This window comes from Equus caballus, chromosome 1 (assembly GCF_041296265.1).
Source record: "Equus caballus isolate H_3958 breed thoroughbred chromosome 1, TB-T2T, whole genome shotgun sequence".
Taxonomy (NCBI): Eukaryota; Metazoa; Chordata; class Mammalia; order Perissodactyla; family Equidae; genus Equus; species Equus caballus.
This window is the reverse complement of record NC_091684.1, coordinates 67,105,743-67,129,594: the sequence shown is the minus strand read 5'-3', so window position 1 is coordinate 67,129,594 and position 23,852 is coordinate 67,105,743. Positions and strand designations below refer to the sequence as shown.

The 23,852-nt window shown below is 55.3% G+C and overlaps 1 protein-coding gene across 28 annotated transcripts in view; it reads right to left on the bottom strand.

The window, feature by feature from the left end:
- Window positions 1–23,852, bottom strand: part of ZMIZ1 (zinc finger MIZ-type containing 1) — a 238,649-nt gene that overhangs the window by 183,312 nt on the left and 31,485 nt on the right. For 26 of the 28 annotated variants that reach the window (XR_011423454.1, XR_011423455.1, XR_011423446.1 and 23 more), the window contains one exon: window positions 5,883–6,002. The gene's annotated coding sequence lies outside the window, so the exon portion shown is untranslated. Of the gene's footprint in view, window positions 1–5,882; window positions 6,003–15,221; window positions 15,249–23,852 lie in introns of those variants that run through there. The other 2 variants (XM_023646111.2, XM_070227951.1) reach the window with 2 other exon arrangements.

Sequence of the window (23,852 nt, the reverse complement as noted above, 5' to 3'; positions counted from 1 at the left end):
GGGGCAGTGATCTGCTCAGGGACATTTAGCAAGTTAGAAGCAAAGTACAAACTTCCTCTTTCTTCTGTCATCTGGCCTCTAGGGGGCATCTCCACCTTCATTTTCTTCACTGCCCAGTTGCAGCCCTCCAGCCAGCCCCACTGATCTGCCCTCAGTGTGCCTGCCTCAGGGCCTTGGCCCAGCTGGTCCCTTCACTTGGAATGCTTTGTTTGCAGTCCTGCTCATTCTCCAGGGCCCAGCTGGAGCTCCATCTCCTCCAGGAAGCCCTCCCTGACCCTTGAGTCCCTCAGAGCTCCCAAACACTTGACCTAGGTACCAGAGACGCTGTCTTGAATCCAGCAGGCCACTGGGCACCCTGCTATGGCTCGGCAAAGTGGGCTGATGAGGGACAGGGGTGGTCCCTGGTTTCCTGAGTTCACTTTGCTTCCTCCCTACCTTGCATCTTGTCAGCTTTCAAACTGGGCTCTAATTCCACAGCATTCTCTCTGCCCTAGCCCCTGGGCCTGCAATCTCCAGGCTCTCTGGGTAAACAGGAGGGAGGAGAAGCCGGGGTGTAGCAGGCCTTGGCAGGAGGTGGTGATTACAGAAGGCGGAATACAAACAAGGCTTCACAGAGCCAGGTCGGAGGCCCTACGCCGTTCTCAGTCTCAGTTCTGGGTGGACTGCCACAGACCCCCAGAACTTCCCCAGCCCTACTCTCCACGTCCCCCGTCCCTCAGGGGTGGTCCTGCCTTTCTGCAAACACCCTACCCCAGGCTGGATCAGCACCACTGTTGCAGGTCTGGGGTCCTGCCAGTGTCTACACTGGCCATGTATCCAAAAAAAGGTTAGGGTGGCAGTGAGCTCAGCTGAAAGCCTGGAGTACCAGCTGGGCTACTCTTGGGTGTATTTTCCTATCTCTGAGCCTCAGTTTCCCCATCTGTACATGAGGAGTTGGGCCAGATGATTTCTAAAGACCATTCCTCCCCCGGGTGGCCAGGACACTATGACTCAAATAATGATGCCACTCTTACAGCCCCTCCCAGTTTCTGCTCCCTGACTGCAAGGTCCCCAAGGCTTTGGACTTGGGACACAAGACATGGGCATGGGTGTCCTCACCCTAAATGTGTGGCTCATGGACCAGAGGGAGACAACTCCAGAATTCAGCGAGAGCCGTGTGAGCAAACACCGGCAGGAGGAAGAAGTACCCGTGGTGAATAACACCCAAGGAATCCTTCATGGTGTAGTTGACCCAATCCTGGCTTGTCCTTGGACAGCCAAGGTCAGGGGTCCCTGGGGTGCATATGCAGCTCCACACACCTACACGGGTGATCACACACAATCAGTGAGGCTCCCACTGGACTCTGGGCCAGCCAGAGGGGGGCCTAGACCCAGACCTGCCCCTCTTGGGGAGGATGCCTCCTGCCTGGCCTACAGGCCTCCTGCACCTGCCATGACGACGCTGTGTGACCCTGGGCTGGTCTCTGGGCCGCTCTGTCCCTACCACACCTCCGAACAGGTTCGTCCATGTCTCCCTTGCAGCCCCACCCCTGGGCTGAGGTCAGACCCATGTCAGGAAGGGGTACAGTTGGTAGCTCCATGCTGGGCAGCTTCCCATTTCAGCATTTTAGAAGACGGCCTTTGCACCCTCGTAAAGAGCTCCAGCCCCTGGCCCAGGAGAGGCCACAGAGGTGCCTGGGTTGCTGAAGAGGGCCAGGTGGAGCCTAGAGGTCTGGCCAGCTGGAGCAGATAAGCCTCCAGCCCAGCTCCTCCCTGCTGCCACAGTCTCGGGGTGAGCAGCAAGGCTCAGGCTGGACCACACCTCACATTTGCCCCAACTTGTGGGCTGAAGCCAGCCCTTCCTCCTGGCCTTCACAGAGGAGTTGCAGCTGCTCCATAGCCCTTTTGGCTCCCCACTCTCTGCAGGATCAAGGTCAAACTCTGTGGCTCAGCCTTCAAGGCCCTCAGGAGCTGCCTCAGCACCTGCTTCCAGCTGTGGCTGAAAGAATCTTCCTCTCCAGTTGGACTCCCTTACCCACTCCATCACGTTGTGCAGAGACCCCAGGAAGACCCCACTCCTCCACTCCTCCTTGTAGGGATCCAGTCCCCTCCTCCAGGCAGTCTCCCCTGGCTGCCTCCTCCAGCATCAGGGAAGAACGGCTCCTCCCAGTTCCTGCTGCCTCCACCTGCTGAGGGCACCCACCTAGCACACTCTGCACTGTGGACTCCGTGACCTCCACCTGAGCCTGGGGCTGTGCTCACTCAGATCCTCAAACGCAGATTCACTGCTGGATGCCAGGGCTAGCCTCGTGCTGGAGCTGATGAAGTGAGTGGATCACCCAGCACACATACACAAGCCTACCAGGGACAGTTGGACATAGTGGAAAAAACACATATTACGGTGTCAGATAAAATTGGGCTGAGTCTCCGCTGCCCTGATGCCCAGGTCACCGATAGCCCTGTGACCCTGATACATTTCTTAACTTCTCTGTGCTTTAAGTTTCTGCATCCACAGGTCTGCAGCAGGACTGAGGCTTGAGTGTAAGTCCTGCTCAGAGGGCCTGCCAGGACAGCAGCTCCACCCTGCTGGCCCAGGGGGCGTCCCACCTCAGGCAGGAATGACCAGTAAGCTGTAGACTGTTTCCAGCTCCAGGCTGGGGTAGGGGTTGCAGGGTCAGGGCAGGCTACAGAGGCAACAAATTCCAGGCAGGGAGAGGGGGTGTGCATTCTCAGCTGGCTGCTGAAGACTGACAGACACACCACATGGGGACCCTGGAATCCCAGCTCTGCATGGCCACACCAGGCCTGTTGGGAGCTGGGCTTGGCATTCAAGGTCTTTGCAGCCAGCCCCAAACCTGCCTTGCACTTTGTAACCCTGGAAGTCTGGGGACTGACAGCTGATGGCGTATATGCTGGGAGCATGAAGCCACAAACCAAGGGCTGGCCAGGGAGCATGGCCGTCACCCCACGCCCCTCCCCACAGCACTTTGATCAACAGCTGTTTAGAATCGCCTCACATGAAACCCAAATCCAGCCCAAACCCAATACTTGCCATCCTCCTACATGCTTTCTTAAATGACAATCCAGCTGTGTCCCTCCCCTGTGTGCCCACAGGCCTCAGGGTCAGCTCCATCACTCACCTCTGTCCACTCGCCCGCCATCAAACCCACAGGCTATGGACCACTGGCGTAGAGACCTGGTGCCAGGCAGTGCAGCAGGGACTCACATGGCTAACGTCATTGAATTCTTCACGACTCAGTGAGGTAGGGTCTACTATTACCCCTGCGTTACAGATGACGAAATGAGGCACAGAAAGGTTAAGCCACTAATCTGAAGTCTCAAAGACAGAGTGGCAGAGCCGGAAAACCCCAAAGCCTAGGCAGAGTCTATAACCTTAATCAAGTTAGTGCCGTCTGCATTTATCCCCTAAAGGTGGACAGATGCCTTTTCTAAAGTGCCAGCCACAGGGGACAGCTGTCATGCCCCCAACGAGATGCCCTCTCACTGTGTCCAGGCTTTGCTGGCTGTTACGGGCCAAGATCAGCTCAGGCCTTTTCACCCCTGCCTGATGTGGGACTCGCCCGGGCCCTGGCTCCAGTCTGCCTGGCTGTGGGAACTGGGCCGAGGCACCCACAGGGAGGAACCAGGTTGGGACCTCGTCTACTCTGGCTGGTGGGACCACTGGTTCCACTAGGCCCTCTTCAGCAACCCAGGCCCCTCTGGCGCCTCTGCTGGGCCAGGGGCTGGAGCTCTTCATCAGGAAGGAAAAGCCAGCCTTCCAAAATGCTGCAATGTGAAGCTTCCCCAGAACAAAGCCCAGGTGCTGCTCTCTGCTGCCACCGTCTGCACCCCTGCCTGATGTGGGCCTGACCTCAGCCCAGGAGCTGGAGGGCGCACTGCACCTCTGAGCCTCTGTTTTCCCATGTGGCAAGTGAGAAGAGGACCGTTCAAGTGCTTGCTCAATAGTCTGATGGTGTGTGAAAGAGCTTTGCACACTGTGAAGAACTCTACAGTGCGAGAGGTCATTGTAGCTACTGGAGGGGTCACAAGGTAAAGGCCAGGAGGGAGGAGCTGGGGTCAGAGGCTTCATGGCATCCGACCCGCAGGAGTAAGTGTGCCAAGCAGAGCTGGGTGGGCAAGGGGCAATGAGGAAGGACATTCTGCAAATAAAACACAAAATAGATCCCCACCCCACCCCGTCCCAGTGGATTTGGAAAAGCACAAAACAACAGGCCACCAAAGGCCAAGGAATCCTTAAAACACCACTGCCTGACAGAAGGCTCTGTAATCCCACCCTAACTGAATCCACTGTCCTGGGCTACTGGGGACAAGCTGGATACTGGCACTGCTGAGTGGCCTGCTGCTGGGGGGAGGGCAATCTCTCTCCCCTTCGCAGACCACATCCACAGGGGTGATGGCAGACTTGTCCAAGGTTGCTGGCCTGGAAGTAACTGGTGGAGCCTGCCCAAGAACTCAGTTCTTTGCATTTAATCCCAGAATCATTTCACTTACTCTAGGCAGGGCTGGCTTCATGGGCAGTTGCACAGGGCCCCAAGCTTAGAGGGACCCCATGCTTGGTTTGATGCTCTGCTGCCACTGTCTTGAAATCCTTAATAATTCACAAACAATGGGCCCTGCATTTTTGTTTTGCACTGGGCCCCGCAAATTATGACTGAGGGTTGGGAGAATCCTCTGGGCCTTGTATGCATATCCATACTTCTAGATGAGAACATCATACCTGTGTCTAACTATAATGCCTCCCAATCTTCCCATCCCCTTGCCAACTTCATCCTCCATCTTGCCAGGCTCTCCCACCCACTCACTGCTCCTGTTTCCTCACCATGCTACTCACTTTTGGGTCATCTTCTGCAGAGTGCATCTCTGAACCCTGTCCACCCCACTGTTATGGGGCATGCTGCATCTGCTAGGATATTTGCTTCTTCCCCAGAGCATAGAATAGGGCAAGTCCCTTCCCTCTGCATCCCAGGGCCTGGTGTCAGGCCTGGCATAAAGGAAGTGCTTAACTCAAGCTTGGGAAACTGAACTTGGGAGGCAGAGGGGAAGACAGCTTTATCTAACCAATATTCCCTTCCTCTAGAAGGGGCCCTAGGTGGCACCTCAGGGACCCTCGAAGCCAGGCCTAGTTCATGTCACATCACGTCTACAAGTAAGTCACAACTCCCGGCAACCAGCAACCACTGTCACCTTGTAAAAGCCTCTTCTCTTTGCCTGGAGTTGGGATAGGACCCAGCACTTCTGAGGACACCCATGATCGCCTTGATCCCCACCCCCAAGAAGAGGTCAGCAAAAGGGGTCAAGGCAAGGGGCAGAACAGTCCAAGGGTTAGGGGCTGGCACACTGGAGCCATACAGACCAAGAATTGAGTCCCATGGGGGCTCAGCCAGCTGTGTGACCTTGGGCAAGTTACTTCCCGACACAAGGCTCAGTCTCCTCACCTGTACAATGGGGATGGCAGCACCTACCTCACAGGGTTGTTGCGAAGATGAAGCGAGTTAATAACTACATGGTACCTGGACAGTACCTGGCATACAGTTAAGTGCTCAGAACGTTTGAAGATATTATATCCTTATTTTCATGTCTTGGATGAGAGAACTGAGGCCCTCAGCAGTGGAGGGACAGGGCCGCCAAGGCTACACTGGGAGTTGGCAGCAGAATAAACCCAAATGCTGAGACCCAGGCCAGAGCACCCCTCTGTCCCTTTATTTGGTTCCTTGAGAGGAGAAGGACAAGGAAGAAGTGGAAACTGTGAAATAAGCCCCTTCCCCTCATCCCTCAGTGATGAAAGCCCAGCTCCCGGGGCTCTATGCCCCGGAACAGCACCAGCCACTTAGGATGGACCTCACACCAGCAGACACACAGAGCCATGGGCCCCTCCTGCTTACCTGCTAAGGCCTCTGCTGACACCAGGACTTGAGGCTACAGTGTCAGGAAAAAGTGGCCACGGTGGGAAGGAGGCGGCGGCCCCAGTGGTCCAACTGGGCCAAGCACAGCCACTGCCAGTCCTGCAGGAGAGAGGAGAGGGCACAGTGAGCTCCAAGCCTGACCCTGTGGGCGGCACCCCTGTCCCGACCTCTAGGCCCTGCCTGCCCACCTCCTGGAAGGCTAGACTGGCCCACCCAAGTGAAACCATCCTTGAAACTGGATGCTAGCCCCCAACCCCCAATAAAAGCGCATCTCCTGAACTTCATGTTCAAGGCCCCAGAAGCAGCCCCAGCAGTGAGGTCAGCCCATCTGCACCCCATTCCACAGCAGCACCCTTGGCCAGGGGACATATCAGGTGCTCTGCTGGGAGCCCTTCCCTTTTCTCCCACTTCTCTGCCTTTCAAAGCCCCACTAGCCTGCGAGGCTGTGCTCAGATGCCTCCATGGAACCCTCTCTGGCCTGCCTCTCCTTTCTTTGTCCACCCCTCAGAGGCTTTGGGCCTAGCTGACTGTGTCTCCTCCAGTTTTCTATAAGCTGGTCTCCTCCCTGGGTGGACCTCCTGGACTCAGGAATGAGGTCCAGTTTATCTCCCTATCCTGAGGCTAGCAAGGCCACAGAGACTGCCGGATGGATGAACGAACGAATGAATGACTGACGATGGTGCAATGAAGGAGTTCAGCAAACAAGCTGAACAAAACTGGCCCACTGATGTGTGCCCTGAAATCAGGAAGCCTGCTGAGACCTCTCAGGGCCTCCTTGTGCCCTTACCCCGTTGGATTCCAGAACAAAGAGCTCAAGTAGGTGAAAGGAAAGAGATGTGGTGAGAGGAAAGAGACGTGGTGAGGTCGATACTCTTCTCTGTCACTTTACAAATGAGGACACTGAGGCCCTGATAGGAGAAGGGTTTCCTCCCATGCTCCCACAGCATGGGGGCAGCCAGGCTGGAAGTAAGACCAAGTCTCCTGGCCTTGCCTACTGCCCGGAGCTCTCGGATGGAGGCGGCCATGGCAGGCCCCCTAGCTCCTGCATCCTTATATGTCAGCTCATGCAGGCACCCAGCTCCCCTGACTGTTAGGGATCAGGCTATCCAGTCCGATGGCGCTATTGCCCAAGTTTGGAGGCCTGAGAATTGGGGCAGGCAGAGAAGGGACATTCCAGGGAGCCCCAGGGTCAGTGCTACCCTTCCAAGCCCATTTTCGGCTGGCGGGCCTTTCTAAAACCCCACTGACCACCTCACTCCCCCTCCCCCAACAAAGCCCTCTGGGCCTTCCAAACATAGCTGGAGGGGCAGGGGCTGGTCACCACCTTGGAGAAGAGTTTGCAAGTATCTCCTACCCTGTGGTCCATCAACAACCCAGAGACTCTCCTTCCACAGAAATGTGTGCATGGGTCACCCAAAGACATGGACGAGGACGTTTACAGCGCTGCTATTCACGACGGCCAAAACATGAAAGCTTCCCAAAGGGCTGTCAGCTATGGAGTGGGGACATTGTTGTAGCCATACGACAGAACAGCACACAGCAATGAGAACGATTTGCAACTATATCCAACAATACAGATAAATCTTACAAACACAGCGTTGCCCAAAAAAGCCACACAAAGAACACAGTTAGAGGGTCTATTTACATAAAGGTCAAGAACAGGCAAAACTACTTGATGCTTGTGGTTGTCTTAAAAACAGCCACAGATCCTTTGCAGCTGACTCCCATCAAGAGGTGGCGTCTGCTCTCCATCTACCCTCTCCATCCGCGGAGTCTGAGATGGCCTTGAGACTTGTTTCAACCAATAGGATTCGGTGAAGGTGGCATTTTGTGACATACAGAGACTAGGCCTTAAGAGGTCCTGCCATTTCTGGCCTTGGCCCTTCTGGAATGCTGCCTGGCCATGGAAAGAACTCCCTTAGGAAGGAGAACTGAGGCCACCCAGGCAACAGCCAGCAACAACTGCTAAATGTGACTGAGGCCACCTTCGACCTTCTGGTCCAGCCAGCCCCTCAGGGGACTGGAGTCACATGAGCCCAAGGGAAACCAGCAGAGGACTGCCTGGACAAACCACAGAATGATGAGACATAATAAATAGTGGTTGTATTAAGCCACTAAGTTTTGGGGTGTTTCTTGGGCAGTGATAGATAACTGACAGTATGCTGTTGGAAGTCAAGATGGTCACTTTCCTTGAGGGGAATAGTGACTAGAAGGGGGCACACGGTAGGTTCTAGGGGCTCTGGAATGTTTCGTTTCTTGGTCTGTGTGGTGGTTACATGAATGTGTGCATTTGTGACAATCTGTCAAGCTACACAGTTAGGATATGTACACTTTTCTACATGGATGTAATACTCATAAAAGCTAAAAACAAACAAACCCTCTGTGGCTCTGCGCTCAGGTGTGCCAGATCCAGCCACGCCGTGGCCTACCCTCTATCTAGCCCTGGCACCTGCCCTGCTGACTCCACCTCACTCTCCTCTGTACTCACAGTGCCACCTCACACCTCTGCGCCTGGGGTGCCCTTCCCCTTCCTAATGTGCTTCAAGCCTGAGGGTAGGCGGCACCTCCTCCTGGAAGCCTTCCCTGCCTGCCCCAGGACTTGCCCACCTCTCTCACATACCGCTCTCTCTGGGGCTGGGTCTTCCTGAGCAGGGGGTTAAGTCTTTCCCTTCTGTCTCCCCAGCTCTCAGAGCTCTCTAAGCAGGGGCCCTGGAAGGGTTAGGTGGCAGCCCTCTTCCTCTTACCCGAAGGTCGAGACCCCCCACTGTGGTGTTGTCATGATCAGGACAGGCTTTGGGGCCTGAAGGGACATGGGGAGACTGGAGATCACAAGATGGGTCATATGCCAGCACCTCTCAGGACCAAGGCTTCTACCACATAGACCAAGGGCAGGGCTGAACTTAGGGGCGCAAAGGGTCTACAGAATAGGGGAGGACTCAAGGGTCCCTGTTTTGCGGTAGACAATGATACCTATGAAATGTGTACTACTCCTTCTCTCTTAATTATCTATCAAAATAAAATAGCAAGCCCCACTGGCAGTCAGTGCTATGTCTCTGCTGAAACAATGCAAATTGCCAGGCAAAGCAAAGGAAGAGTCATAATGTCAGACAGATGGGGCATCAGATCTGCTAAAAACCCTTCAATGTGTTGACTTGTCTCCATCAGCGCTGAGTGAGAAGGAGGAATTCCCTCCTGCCTCCCACCCTAGCCCTCAGGTGGCTGGGGTGGGGTCTCAGCTGACCCCCAGTGCCAGGACCTCAGTCCTGGATATCCCTCTCTGGACCCCTTGCCCCATCTTTGCAGTTCCAGCTCTGTCTTCAATGGATGTGTGACCTTGGGGGAGCCCCTCTGGCCTCAGTTCCCCCACTGTCACACCAGAGATCTGGCTCAGTCACAATCTCTAATGAGTCACATTTTTCTCTCCTGGGGGAGGACTGGCCCGACAGGCCGAGGTGGTTCTGAGGCCCAGGTCTCTTTCTGCCTCCCTCAGGGTCTCCACTGTGCTGGTGATGGTGATGTGCCCACCGCAGGCTACCACAGGCAGGCCACAGTACCATGTCAGCTGCCTGCTCCTGGGAAGGGGCACCAAGGCCTGGAGGGGAGGGTCCCTCCCCATGTCTGGGCTATCCTGGCGGCATTTTCTCTGGTATCCAGAGGCTTTTGCTAAGAAAGGAAGCTCTTTCCCCAACAGAGAGACACAGATAAGCTGCAGGGTGGCCAGGATGGGAGGCAGCAGGGCACTAGGTCCCAGGAGAGACGGTCCGTCCAGTAGCAGAGGTAACTCCACAGGAAGAGCACATGAGGGCTGCTGGGTGGGTCCCGCTAACATCAGAAGGAAGTCTAGACTCGAGCACACCTTCCACAGATAGGTGTGCTCTCTCACAGAGTGGTGAGTGGCCCGTCCCCAGAGGCACGCAAGTAGATGGAGCAGCCTCGTGGTGCTGCGGTGCTGTAAGCATCAGAACTGGAGCTGGATTCCATATTTCTCAAACTCCCCTGATGATAAGAATCACCTGGGCTCATTGTTAGACCGCCCCCCGCCCCCCCCCCCCCCCCCAGCTTCCCAGGCCTCTCTCCTGAGAATGGAAGTCAGTCGGCCTGGAAAGCAGCCCAGAAATTTAAATTTTTAACAAGTCTTCCCAGGTGATCCTTCGCATCTGGGAAGTTTGGGGAAGTACTGACAGATGACCTTCCAGGTCCCTTTGGGCCCTGAGATTAGTGATTCTGAGCTCCCCACTCCACACCACCCCCACCCATCTGGAAGACACGGCTGGCAGCAGACTAACTGCATCATTAAAATAAAAATGATTAAAAGATTTAGAAGGGGGCAAGATGTCAGGTCGGGGGGGGGGGGTGCTGTTCTCAGCCCATGGTGGTACCAGCAGCAGCTTCTTCCTAGCCTCCCCCAGAGTCATCCAGAAAAGCTCAACATTGTGGGGTGGGGGGTGGGGGAGCTGACAGCTGTTCAGCTGCTGCTCAGTAAGACCCGGAAAAGCAATTATCCTGCTCTTAGCAGAGAGGCGCTGCCTTTTACCCGCCCCCTCCCTCCCTCCCACCTTCACACACACACACACACACACACACACACACACACACACAGGCCACGATGCTGCTGGCTGGCTCTGAACTGCCTCCCCCACCCCCAGCCTCCAGATTCCTCTGACTTGCTCAACCTCCATCCTCAGAGCACATTTCCAACACTTAAATCATTTAGCCCGCTAAACCGGAGATGGCAAAATGGGTGCTATTTCTTAAAAACATACAGAGAGCATATTAAATTATTGATAGCCATTAAACAGGGGGAAAAAATTAAACAGCTCTCAGCGCTTATCAATCATTCATGTAGTTTCCACTGGGGTGTTTTCTGGAGAGTGATCACAGGAGCAACCAGGGAGCCGGCTCCTGCCTGCAAGGAAGGCATTGGCTGGATGTGGACTGGGAGGGCCCGCTGCAGCCCCAGCCATTACCTGGCTTGCCTGCCAGGCTGTGAAGGAGGTCTGGTGCAGGGAGGTCAGCCTCTCTCTGGCAAACTCCCACCTCCCCTCTTCACCACATGAGTAACAAAGGGACACCCCAAGACCACCTTCAGGAACCCCTTGAATTAAATGCAGCCTGCTTTTACTGAGCATCTACTATACACCGGGCTTGCAGGATAAAGAGGCCTGAAAGCACTCGGGCAGGCAAATGTGGACGCCCTTTCCAGGAAAACGTGATTACACTTCTTTGTGATAAAAGCCGTCACAGGGGTCGATAGATGGTGGTCAAAGGAAAAGGGGACAGCTTCAGCTGGAGAAGGGGCTGCAGGGAAGGCTTCCCCAAAGCAGTGATTCTTGGGTAAATTCTTGCACAGAGACAAGTCTGGGAAGGGCACTCCAGGAAAGCGGGACAGCTTCAGTAAAGGTGCAGCAGCCTAGCTGCGTCTGTGTCTGTGTCTGAGCGCTCTGTCCAGTCAACAGCCTTGCACATCTTCAATGGCAGTTACTGGCATGTGGAGTTAGGGGCTTAGGCACAGTAATTGGAGCAGGGAGCCAGCTGTCACCTCAGCCCCTCCTCCAGGCACAGGTCAAATCCAGGCCAGGGGATGCATGAAGCCAGGCCCCCCGCAAGCATGGACCAGTAGGAGGTTGGGGTTCACCTAGGCTGCCCAGGGCAGCAGCACCTCCACCCCCACACAGAGATCCATTTCCTGGCTCTGACTCAGGATGCCTAAGCCAGCATGACACAGACCACGGAGGCTGCGGAGTTGGGCCACCACTGGTCTCTGGGCCACAGACAGGCCTGGCAGAGCTGCCCTAGGGAGACAGGCTCCCTCTTGCCAATGAGCCGTGGCAAGGACCTGGGCACCAGGGCTGCAGGGGACAGCGGATACCTGATACCACCTTGCCTCTGTGCTTGGGGACCATCCACAATCAGGGCCATTTGAAGCTCAGAGGCCAGGCAAGGCTGCTGGCTGCTGCAGGGAACAAAGAGGCGAGGCCCATGCCCGCCCCAGCTCTGGCCCCACGGTACGGGGAGAGCACCACATTCTTGAACGCCTTTCAGAAGCTGTTGCTTCTCAGGAGCTGAAGCTGGGAGCTGGGAGCTGAGAGGAGGCCCTGCCGAGTGTTGATAGCACCCTCGCCAGAGAAAGCTGCTGTCATGGGGAAACATTCTGGGGAGAGCGGCTGTTCACTGCCAGTGCTGGGGACTGCCAAGGAATAATCAGAAAGTAAATCTGCAAAGTTGAAATGATATAAAGGAAACCCCTTCCCCAAGCCCCCGGACATTTCCACCTGGAGGATCAGGCTGCTCTGTTTTGCCTGGTTTGGAGACAGACTCCTAAATCAGTAGGGGAGGGAGAGGGGGAGGGGATATGTGTGCAACCAGCCAGGACTGGGAGACAGGGCCCTGAGCTGTGCCTGGGCTCTGTCATTGACCCTCCCCTCTCAGTCTGCTCATCTGCAGAGTAACAGATACACATTCGGAAGCGGTAGGACCATGTGAGCTTCCAGGACAGGGTAACCTCCAGTCTGTCTGTCCACAGTCTATCAGGAACATGCGTTTCCTCAAGGAAACACCCCCACCATGCTCACAGAAAGACGTGGGCTGACAGGGCTGGGTGAGTCTGAAGAAGTCATCAACCATCCCCCTGCCTCTGCACAGACCCATGCTCATTCCAACAGCATGCGGCTCTGCTGGGTCCCTGTTGCCCCTCACCTGACTTGCTACACATGACCCTTCCATCTAGTCCACATCCACGCAGGTACAGGGACCCATGCAGGGCTTGGGCCTGAGCTGGCACAAAGCAGGCTGTCAAGGAAGGTTTGCTGACCAGCAGAATCAAGACACAAATGGGCAAGTGACCCAAAAACCCAAATCAAACATACCTGTCCCTGGGCAGGGACCAGCCCTGACTCCCCACTGCCAGCACCTCTCACTGCCAACTTGCCACACCCTCTAAGCCCTTCACCTGTGAGTTGTGTCCATACTTTTAGACGCCTCTCACACCTTCCACACTCCAGGCGTACCACAACTACTCAACCTCCCTGAACAACCTCCCCTGGACTTTCTTGCCCCAGGGCCTTTGTTCTATTGCTTTTTCTACTCAGCCGAGTTCTGCTCTGGGTCAGACTCTATTTCCCCCTTTGTAACTGTTGCAATATTTTTCAAATTACACTAGACTGGGTTCTGTTCACATCTGCTCTGAACTAAATGGGGGAGGGGGCACCACAAACAAGAACAGGGTTCCTTCCATCAGCCCTTGGTACACAGAGTCAGAGGTGGGCCTCTAACTCTACCACACTCTAACCAACCAGCCCAGCCCCTGGCCTGCAGCCCAGAATCAGTTCTTCCTAATGGCTCACCTGCATTGCTCCTGCTGTCATTTTAAAAAACATTCCCTGGATAGTGGGTGAGATGTTCTCAGCCAAGTGTAAATGAGACTGTACTCTTGGAGCTCCCAGAGCAGAGGGAAGAGGCAGGCTGGGGAATTTCCAGGCAAAGGCCAGCAGAAATTGGCCACAAATGAATCATTAACTCTCAAGTTGAGAGCTCCCAGTGGCTGGTGCCAAGGTCTTAGGCTCTGGCCTGTGTGGGCCACTTGGCATCCCTTGGCTCAGGCCTGAGGCTGGCCCCACCCCTCACTGGCCATCTGCTTCACCCCTGGCCACTGGTTACCAAGAGCTGGGGCCATCTGGGCCAGAGCAGCCCAGATGTCTTATGGGAAAGTGCATGCCTTTCCCCAAGAACGACTCCAAACCTTTGCCCACACACTTCTGTCCCTCTGGAATGCTGTCCCTTCCAGAGAGCTAACTCCCCTTGTCCTTCAAGGTCTGGCTCCAGCCTGGCTTGCCTCCTCTCTTCCCTGCCCATCTGGGCCCACCTTGGCCCCCACAATCTCTGAGCCTCTACAGCCCTGGCTATGTCTGCTAGTCCTGGCCTGGGCACCAGGGGTTCACTTCTTCAGCAAAGCCCCTGCCACGATGGGGACTTTGCACCTCTTCGGGACCCCAGCAGCTGGCATGAAGCACACAGACCAGGGAGCCCACATGTCATGGGTGCCATTTACTGGCTCCGTCTGCAGACAGTAGGAGAAAGCCCTGGGCTGCCAGAGGGTCTGCAGTCCTCACCTGGCTCAGGTGAGACATCACGTTCCCCTCTGGGCCTCCTTTCAGGGCCTCAGGCCTGCAGGAGTACAGTTGAAGAGGGGATAGAGGTGACCACCAGCCTCCTACTGGGGAGCTAGGTGGCTGTGGGGGCCCCAGCACTCTGGTTCCCAGGAGCTAGCAGAGTCAGCACCAACCCCCTCAATCCCCAGGGTGCCATCCTATAGGCTGGGGCACAATTTCACCATAGCCTCTCGAAGCTGCCCTCAAGCAGGGCCTGAAGTCTTCTTGGGTGGGGACTGATGGCCATGACGTCTGCAAACATAGATAATAGAGTAGTGTGATATCAACATATCATTCACTGTGCATTCACCTGTGTTTCCAAACTTAGTGTCTACCTGTATGGCAATTAGGCTGGCAAAAATAATAACAAATACCGCTGACCTGAGCGGCTGCTTTATGTCAAGCTCTGTGCTATGCTCAACACACATTTCACATGAATCTTTCCACCACACCACAAGGTCCACTCTGTGCATACGCCCTCTTGAAAGATGAGGAATCCAAGGTTCCTAGAGATTCAGAAGAAGATAAAGAGGAAGTCGCCTGCCCAAATCCCAAGGCTGGAGTGTGGCAGCCAGGGATTCCAATGAAAGCGTCTGCCCCAGGCCCTATACATCGCTGAAACTCCCTGCCACCTCATGCCCAGAGTCCTTGACCCTCATGCTCAGAGCAAGGACAAGCACTGTGGGTACCACCGCATACTCTTCATAGAGCCCCTTTCTCATCTAATCCTCAAACCAGCCCCGTGAGATGGCCAGTGAGGGTCATTGTTACCATTTTATAGATGGGGAAACTGAGGCTTGAGTCTCGACTTATCTAGCAGCTTTTACACTCCTTTAATCCTCACAAGGTGAGGTGGCTCCATGAGGTGGCTGTTGTGAAAACCATTTTGCAGATGGGAAGACGCGTAGGATGGGAGAGGCAGAGGGAACTGCGACATGGCAGTGACACAACCTAGGCTTGTGCCCTGATCTGCCCAATCGCAACCGGCCTCTCCCATGACACGGGGCTGTCCCCAAGACCTGGCATGGAGTAAGTGAGGGCTTCTGAGCATGGTGGGGAGTGGTGACTCAAGAGCACAGCTTGGGGGCCTGGGACAGGTGCTGCATTACTCCCTCCCAGCCTCCCCGCTGCCAGGCAGGACTCCTGGGCCAGGGCCTCTGCACTCACTCACCATGACGGAGTCCTCCTGGTGAGCCTAATGATCAGACCAGGACAGCTCAGCCAGCATGCTTCTCACAGCGTGTGTACATGTGTGGGTGTGTGAGTGTGGCTGGTGTCCATCTGAGGAAGACAGGCTGAGGTGGTGGCTGCATGCCCATAGGCAGGTACCCCATCACACCCCGACACATACATGCCCACGCATCACAGAGATGCATGCACTCCCCTCACCAATGCATGCAGGCACACCCATGGGAGCACTCAGGCACACTTGTGCTCATCTGCACACGTGCTCACACCCAGAATGGCACACATCTGCACTGGGGCTAACACCTCCAGGGGGCTGCCGAGCGGGGCTGTGGACAGGCCTGAGGTAGAGGCCTGGGAGTGCTGGCAAGGGGAGCAGGTGGGCAGGCGGCCATCTGCAGGGCTGTGCGAGAAGCCCCTTGCTGCTGTGTGCTCATGGCGTCAGGCCCGTCCACAACAGGCCCATAAATCAGGAGCTGCCTGCCGCAAACATTAAATCACCATCCCCAGGACGCAGCGCTTAGAATGAGAAGCAGCCGGCACCAAGCTCAGGTCCACTGCCCGGTGGGGGGTGGAGGGGTAAGCTGGTATTTGGCACCCCCTCCACCCAGGGCCACCTCCTTACCCTCAGCCCCTCCTGCTTGCCCACTAGGCCCTGCCTCCCTCTGGCCTTTCCACCCTCCCATTGGACCTTTCCTCCTCTGCTCTTGGCCTGAGGGCACCGAGTCCACCCCCCGGGCTGAGTGTGTCCTCCAGCCCCCAGCACTGAAGGTCTCCCAGCGACCAGCGTCCTAGAACCTCGGGGTGCTGGGGCAGTGTGCGGGCAGCGAACAGTCTACTTCTGGGCAGGAACACTAGAGCGCCATCACTAGACCTGGGATTTAGGCCTGGGACCCACTCCCCGGTGCACCTCCCATGGGATACGTCCCTGCCCCAGGCTCGATTCCCCATCAGTAAAGTGGAGACTGGAACAGGCCCTCCTGGGCTGCCCGTTCAGAGGCTCTGACGCCCAGGGGAGAGGTCCTCCGTGGATGCTGATTAATTATGACTATTAATAATACAACCATCTGTGTCTTGTGGTGGAGCAAGGATGATTAAAACTGGGCCCCATGCCCCAGTGACAGAATAAATGGGTCTCTGGGTGGACTGGAGTGTCCACACCAGGCCTGCAAGCGAATCCGTGGTGGCTGTATGTTGGGAGGGGCTGTTTATACCACACTGCACAGGCAGATGCAGAGGGGAGAGATAGATAGACAGACAGACAGGCAGGCAGGCAGGCAGAAAGACAGACGGTGGGGCGCTGGCTCACCAGCCGGTGAACAATAATAGACAATTACCCTGTGCCAAGGCTCTCAGGCAGGATTCCCTCTGCCATCACTGGGACAAACCAACTTGGCCTTCCCACTTCTCCTCAACCCTCACCCTACCCTGCAGTGGAGCCCAGAGGCCTCAGCTACAAAGGGTGACAGGGCAGTGGGGGTGGGGACTATGCTCTGTCTAGAGAAGTCCTGGATGTAGTCATCTGCCAGGGTTAGGCCAACCTCCTGGTGCCAGTGCTCTATGCCTGGACCTCAGGGCCATCCCATTTCATGCTTCTGGGCTCTTGCCCATCCAGGTCCCTCTGCAGCCCTGTTCTAGGAAACGCCCTCAGAGAGATAAGCCTTTCTTAATGCCCCCTCATGCAGCAGGACTGATGGAAGCTGTCCCTCCTCCCACCATGTCGTGGGGCCCAGCACACCTCTGACCTTGCCTGTCCACCCAAAATGCTCTCTCTTAGTGGATACATCCACCTCTTGCCTCACATTCACCAGACTATGACTGCTCTTGCCAGCCACCTCTACGATTCTTCAGTGCCCAGCAGAGAGGGTGAACCCCCATACGGTCCTATGAAGGAGTGACCACTGCCAGCTGGCCCTCAAGAACCCTCACCCTAAGTCAGCAGGCACTGTTAACCACCACAGCAGCTCTCTGTGGTAATCCTGCCCATTTTATAGATGAGTAAATTGAGGCACAGAGAGATAGAGAAACTTGCCTAAGGTCACATGGTCAGGAAGTGGTTGAAATGCAAAGCAGACCATCTGACTCCAGAGCTCTTACCTACCAGGCTACGAAGATTCCAAACAAATGAACGAACAAACGAAGTTTAAATACCAGGATACACAAAGTCCTTTGAGCTATCTTTGTGTGTAGAAGGCAAAGCAGCCAGGAGGTGAGTGTTACAGGTTCAGGAGAGGTCTCTACATTAACTGGCTGTGTGACCTCAAACAAGTCACTTGCCAACTCTGGCCCTCACCTGTAAAATGGGGGCAAACGAGGCTGCTTCATCTACTGGCCAGATATGAAGACAACAGTAGAGTGAACACTCTGAGTATGATGACAGAGCGTGATCATGATGTCTGTATACATAACAGCCAGGATTTCTAAATCAGAAACCTCTATGCCTGCTCTGGCGTGGACCCCAAGAACAAGGGACGAGGGATCCGACTCCTTGGCAGCACATGTATCGTTCTTGGGTCTGGTCAATGTGCTTCCTGGGCACCTCTGCTGTGTGCAGTCCTGGGCTAGCCATGGTGGGGTGGGGTATGGGAAGCACATGGACTCAACGAGCACAGGGCTGGGTGCTGACCCTCCGGGGCCTGTGACTTGGTTGGGGGATGCCCCCTCATAAGGGGCAAGGGCCACCCAAGGAGCACCTGCTTCCTTCTACCAGGAGCTTCCGGCTCCATCCCCTGGCTGACCACCACACCTGGCACTGGCAGTACAATGCAATGTGGACAGGATCCAGTCACAGGCTTGGGGCAGGTCCTGAGTGACAGGCAGGTGCATCACCAAGCTTCCTTCCCACACCCAGGGGAGCCATTACCAATCCCCCCCATACCCTCTTAGAGCTCAAACATGACCTCAGAATTACTTTTCCACACAGCATTCCAGGCTGTCACTCCTAGACGAAGCATAAAACAAAACCTATTGTATTTGACATCCCTGTGAGTAGAGCAGTGACTACACTCCACCAGCGGTCGGCCACAGAGGGCGCAGAGCCAGGAGAGGGTGTTATGGCTGTGGTGGTCCCCTCTGAGGATCCTGCAGCCAGAGAACATGCACCAAGGAAGCATCTTCCAGCAGCTCCTCCCTGCCCACCTCTCTACGAGGAGGTGAAATGGCGCGGAGATGGAAGGTGCACGGAGGGGAACAGTACAGAAAAGCTGACCCAGACAGTGTGCAGAGCCCCTCATGTTTCCTAACCGGCTTCCTGATTTTTGTCATTTCCTCCTGCCATCTCTTTAACATTTTTCTTGAAATCAATTCAGTATTTGCTAAAATACATTTATTAAAAAAAATTTTATAGCATTAGCTTAAATACAAAATGAGCCTCATTCACCATGAACAGAAATAAAACAGAGCAACAAACTCAAGGAGAATAAACCATGGTGTTACTTTGCTACCTGCCTGCTGGGGACTCCAAGTCCCCTCGGGCTCTCTCTGGTGAAAAGAGACCATCAAGTGCCCCGGCACTGGAGATTGGCCTCAACACAGCCACAGGGCTGGAGGGGACAGGGGCAGAGGGGCTTTCTCAGTCCCAATTAATGCAGGGTGTGAACCCCACAGTCACCTCTGCGTACCTTTGAGGAGCATGAGCACAGCTCAGCAACGCTTGCTATCTCCAAGGGGTGGCAGGTAACGTGTCTCTGTTACACAGATAAGGAAACAGGAGGCTCAGAGAGGTGAGCTCACCGGCTTGAGGTCACACAGCAGTGAGTAGCCAACCAAGTCTTCTGACTCGGGCCTCTGGATAGAGCACAGGGTTCTTTGCTCTCTGCTGCAGCCACCGCCGTCTCAATGCCACCCAGAGTCACGCAGGCGGAGCAGAGTCACTCTGACCTGCTGCTGGCATGGTTACAGTTTTTACACCTGAGGTTAACAACTGTGATTTAAGAGGTTATTTGTCTTAATTTTCGGGAATCAGTTTCTCAGGGAGGAGATAACTAACACATGGGGTTTGGGAAGCTAGTCTTTTTAGAAAATATTTATAGCATTTCAAGACAGTTTGGTGGCAAATGAATACAGCATCTGCTATTTTCCTCACTTTCCCCTACAGCTCTAAAACCCAGAGCAGTTGACACACACACAACAACACAACAACAGCAACCACATCAATGTTGATAGGAAATCAAAGCCCATCTCTTCTTCAAGAAATAAAACACAAAACTGGCATGATTTCAGAGCTCATTACTGCCTCTGGTTAAACACCTAACTAGCAATACCTAAGGCTGGTGCTCAGAAAGCCACAGCCAGTGGGCCAGGCCCCAAGGCCCCAGGGAGGCTCGCGGCCTCCAGAGTTAGGTCTGGCGGGACTCCCAGGCCTGGGATTGTGGCTCTCACAGAAAGCCCCAACAGCGAGAGAGCTCTTGCCCGAAATTTGGATTCTGCCTACAAACTGGAGAGGGACAAGGAGAAGGCAATCTCCGGAAATTGAAGAGATTCTACCAGCAGGAGCTAAGCGGGTGGCTCTCCTCACATTACCTCAGTAGTTACTCATCCCTCTGAGATCAGGGACACTTATTATCCCCATTTTGCAGATAGCAAATCGGAGGCTTTAAAAAGCCTAGAGATTTTCCCAAGGGCACAATTGCTTGTATGGTAAGCTGGTCCCTTTGACCCTATGCAGGCAGCCTGGCATCCCCGCCTCATTTCTCTTGGCCATCCTTCCATGGGCCTCTCTGCCATACTCATCTGGTTCCCAGGGCCCTGCAAGGTGTCTCCACAGTCTGGCCTCCAGGCCTTGACACACACGATGACCCTCATCACCAAACCTCCCCAGTCAGAATGCAGCGTCTCAATACGGAGGTGGAATCACTAGAGAAGGTCCCTGAGGACCTTCTGCTCCATCATGCTGTCTCAGGTGGGGCTTCTGAGGCCTGGGGGGAGACGGAGTGGTACATGTTCAGGGTCACACAGCTGGCTAATAACAAAATGAAAAGGAACAAGGTTTGCTGTTAAAAATCACAAACATGTTACTACTCCCTCTGCCCTGGGCGTCCTGGTCCAAGACACATGAGGAGCCGCTGCCATTTCACCCTAAGAGGTTGATCGAGCTGAGAATGAGGCTTGGTAGTGACACCCAGCGCTTGGGTCAGCCAAAGGGAAATGATGGTCCAACGTCCCCCATCAGGGAGCCCTGAGGTCTGCCTTTTGGGCAGAGCCTTCAACCCGCTCCACATCGCAGCTGCCCACCCTCACCCACACCCACCTCCAAGCCAGGGGACGGGAAGGCCCTCATCCATGACGCACTGGGACAAAACCTCAGGCCAGGCCCCGAGGGAGCACTGCCCACGCAGCCTGGCTGAAAGCTGGCAGAGAGCCCCCAGGAGGAGAGCCATGCCATGTGGCCACTCCCCTGCGCAACCCTCTCCACTGGAATGTCGACAGACATCACAAACGTGTGTGTCCAGAAAAGCTTCCATCCCCCAGACCCTGCTCTCCCCCCACCCTCTTCTGGCTCCTTCTAGATCAATTGCCCTGTCCCTACCACAACCCAGCATCAAATTCAAAAGTCAAGGAGCCATTCTTGATTCTGATGCTCCCTCTCAGCCAAGCCATCTGCCACTTCTACAGCTCACCCTCTCTACGTTCCAATCAGCCCACCTCTCACCAGTTCCTTTGCCTGGGTGAGCACAATAGCCCTCACTGGCCTCCCACTCTCACTTCCCTCCTCCTCTTCCTTGTAGCTGTTAAGTAAATCTTTTCCTGTTTGGAGCCCTCCCCATGGCGTTCCCATGGCCCACACGCCTTGTGCATCTGGCCACTCCCTACCTCCCCAAGTACACTGCTTGCTCCCAAATCATGGCTGCATTCCAGCCTTGCTGGTTGCCCTGCCCCAGGGCCTTTGCAGCTGCGGTTCCCTCTCATCACTTCCTTCCCTCACGGTGGCTGGCTCTGTTTTATTTAAGTTTCTCAGGGGACTCTTCCTGATTGCCCTTCTCTAAACTACATGCCCCTCTTCCACCCTGGTCACTCCATAACACATCACTCCATTGTATTCCTGTATTACACATGCTGTAAGCTGATTATTGTTTATGCACGTACTATTTATTATCTGTATCTCGCCCCTACCCTGATGATATTAGCCCCAAGAGAGTTAGCACCTTGTTAGGCTGGCTCACTGCTTTATATCCAGTGGCTAGAATAGTGTCTGGCACAAAATCGATGCTCAGTAACCGTTTGTTGAACGAACAAGTGAGTGAACATCCATGATCTCGTCAGCTCACCCCCTACTGCCGGCAGCCAGGTTGGGAATTATCCCACTTTATGGATGAGGGCATGGATGAGATGCTGAGAGGTGCTCTACCTGCCCGGGGGCACACAATGGTGACCAGCGCAGCATACGCATTCAGGACCAGGCCTCCTGATGCCCAGACTAGGGAAGGTACATGGAAAAGAGAATAAGAGCCCATGGAAAACGCATGAAATCGTGTGACTCCAATATTTTTCTTGCAAGTTGAAATGTTGCCTCTCTGAAAACCACATCCTGCCCCTGGTAAGCTGGCCTCAGCCTCAGCTCCAGGCGCGGCCACCTCGTGGAGACCCGCCCACTCCTTCTCTCGGCAAGCCCTGGAGGTCATGGCCCAGCCCTGAGGCAGGCAGGGGAGGGCAGGGGGCAAAGGAAGGCCCCTCTCCTGGGGGGAACAAGAGAGGGGTTGAGCCAACTGCAGGTCATCCTGCTGTGCCCACAGCCCTCCGAGGGCTAAAAATAACCGTGTGTACATGCTTCCAGAGCTGGGATTTCTGCCTCCCTGTCAGGAGGGCTGCAGCGTTTCACCATGCCCACATTCCCCACCCACATCTTCTACCCGGCTGGGTAGCGCCTGGGTCAGCCCAGGCGAGGACCAGGGCTCGCTGGGTTTGTTTCCTTGGGTTGTTTCAGGCCCAGGGAGGTGAAGAAAGCTGTGATTCCCTCAGGAGAGAGTTTACCGCTGGCAGACAGCTGCTCCTCCTGGGGGTGAGTCGTAGCCAAGGAAGGAGTTACAGTTACAGAGAAGGTGGCCAGATCCTGAGTCATAGGGGCACCCAGCTAGTTCATCCCAAAGCTTTGGGAGCCGCAGTGCCATGGGGGAGCCTGAGAGCTGGTCAGTGGTCCAACTTGCTGTGTGACCTGGAGCAGGCCACTTCCCCGCTTTGGTCCTCAGGTACCTCTCTGTGTTGTGGTAACTGGACGTCAGTAATTGACACCTTGTCCTCACATGCCCAGAATGTGGAGGGCTCACAGTGCATTCTCAGTGTGTGTGTGTTGGGGAGCAGGGGACAGTGCGAGCAGCAGCCCTGGCTCCTGGGGCCCCACGGCTTGTCTTCATGTGGGATGACAGGGCGCACCTGTCAGGAAGGCTGTGACCTGGCCACCCTCCTCCCTTCTTCCCTGCCCTGGTTCACCCAGACGGACTTTAACCCAGAGAGGCAGGTGCCAGTCACCTGCCTGGAGGCGGCTCCTCCCTCTGGACAAACAGGCCTTTCTCTGACACCACAGCTCCCGGGAATGTGGCTGTGCCAAGAAGAAACATGCAGGCTGTCAGCGGGCTGGCACTTTGGCCAATCACCCTCCTCAGGCAGGCAGCACCTGGTAAGCACTGACCTCCCCATTACTCCCAAACGTCCATGGAGCTGAGGATCTCAGGCCTCCCAGGATCCAGCAGGCCCTGGTCTTTCTTCTCTGACTTGGGAGGCCTGGCTGACTTGCTGCCCCTGGACAGGAACAAAGTCCATGCCCACTAGCCTGACTTTAAGGGCCATGCCCCTCTGACAACATCCCTCTGGTACTCTGAGCCTTTGCAGGTGCTATTCCCTCTGCCTTAGATGCTCTTCGCTCACTTCTTGGCCTGGGAATTTCCCACTCATCCCACAGGACTAACTCATTTGCCACCTTCTCCAGCAGAGTGAGCCAGCACTTTGCCAGCCCTCTGTGGCCCCCTCCATTAGACAGTCAGTAGCTTCCCAGAGCAAGAACCTTGCCCTGATCCCCCACAGGGCCGGCACAGGAAGGGTGCTTTCTAAGTATCTGCTGAATTTACTCTCAAGGTAAGAGTTCGGTCCTCTTCTCTCCTCTTTCCGGCCAAGTCCACCCCCAGGGTACCTCCACGTGTCCCTTCAAGATCCTGCAGTCTGTGGTCAGCTCCACCCTTTTCCTCCAGAGACTCCTGTCCTCTCGGGACCCCTTGGAGTCCCAGCCTCTGTGCTCCTCATCGGACCTGCAGTTCTCACGCGGCTTTCTAGATGCACTTGCCTGCCCAGATACGCTGGGCCAAGGCCCGCGCCTGCACGGTTATACAAGTGCACAGGGTCGGTGTGCAGGAGCCCAAGTGTCGAGAGCACTGCCCCCCAGTACCCGGAATTCACTTCCCTCGGATTCCACAGCACCCAGCGCCCCCACCAACCATCATCCACCCCCATATGCAGCACTGCCAGGCCCCTGCTCCATGCCCAGCTCCCTGCCAGCACTGGGCCTCAGGCCCTCCTCCCGGACAGTGGCAGGGCTCCTCAGAGGCCCTGTGAGCCCACCCTCCAAGCAGCCAGCACAGGGACCCTTCTGTAAATCAGATCTGGCTGTGCCACTCCTCATCCAAAATCT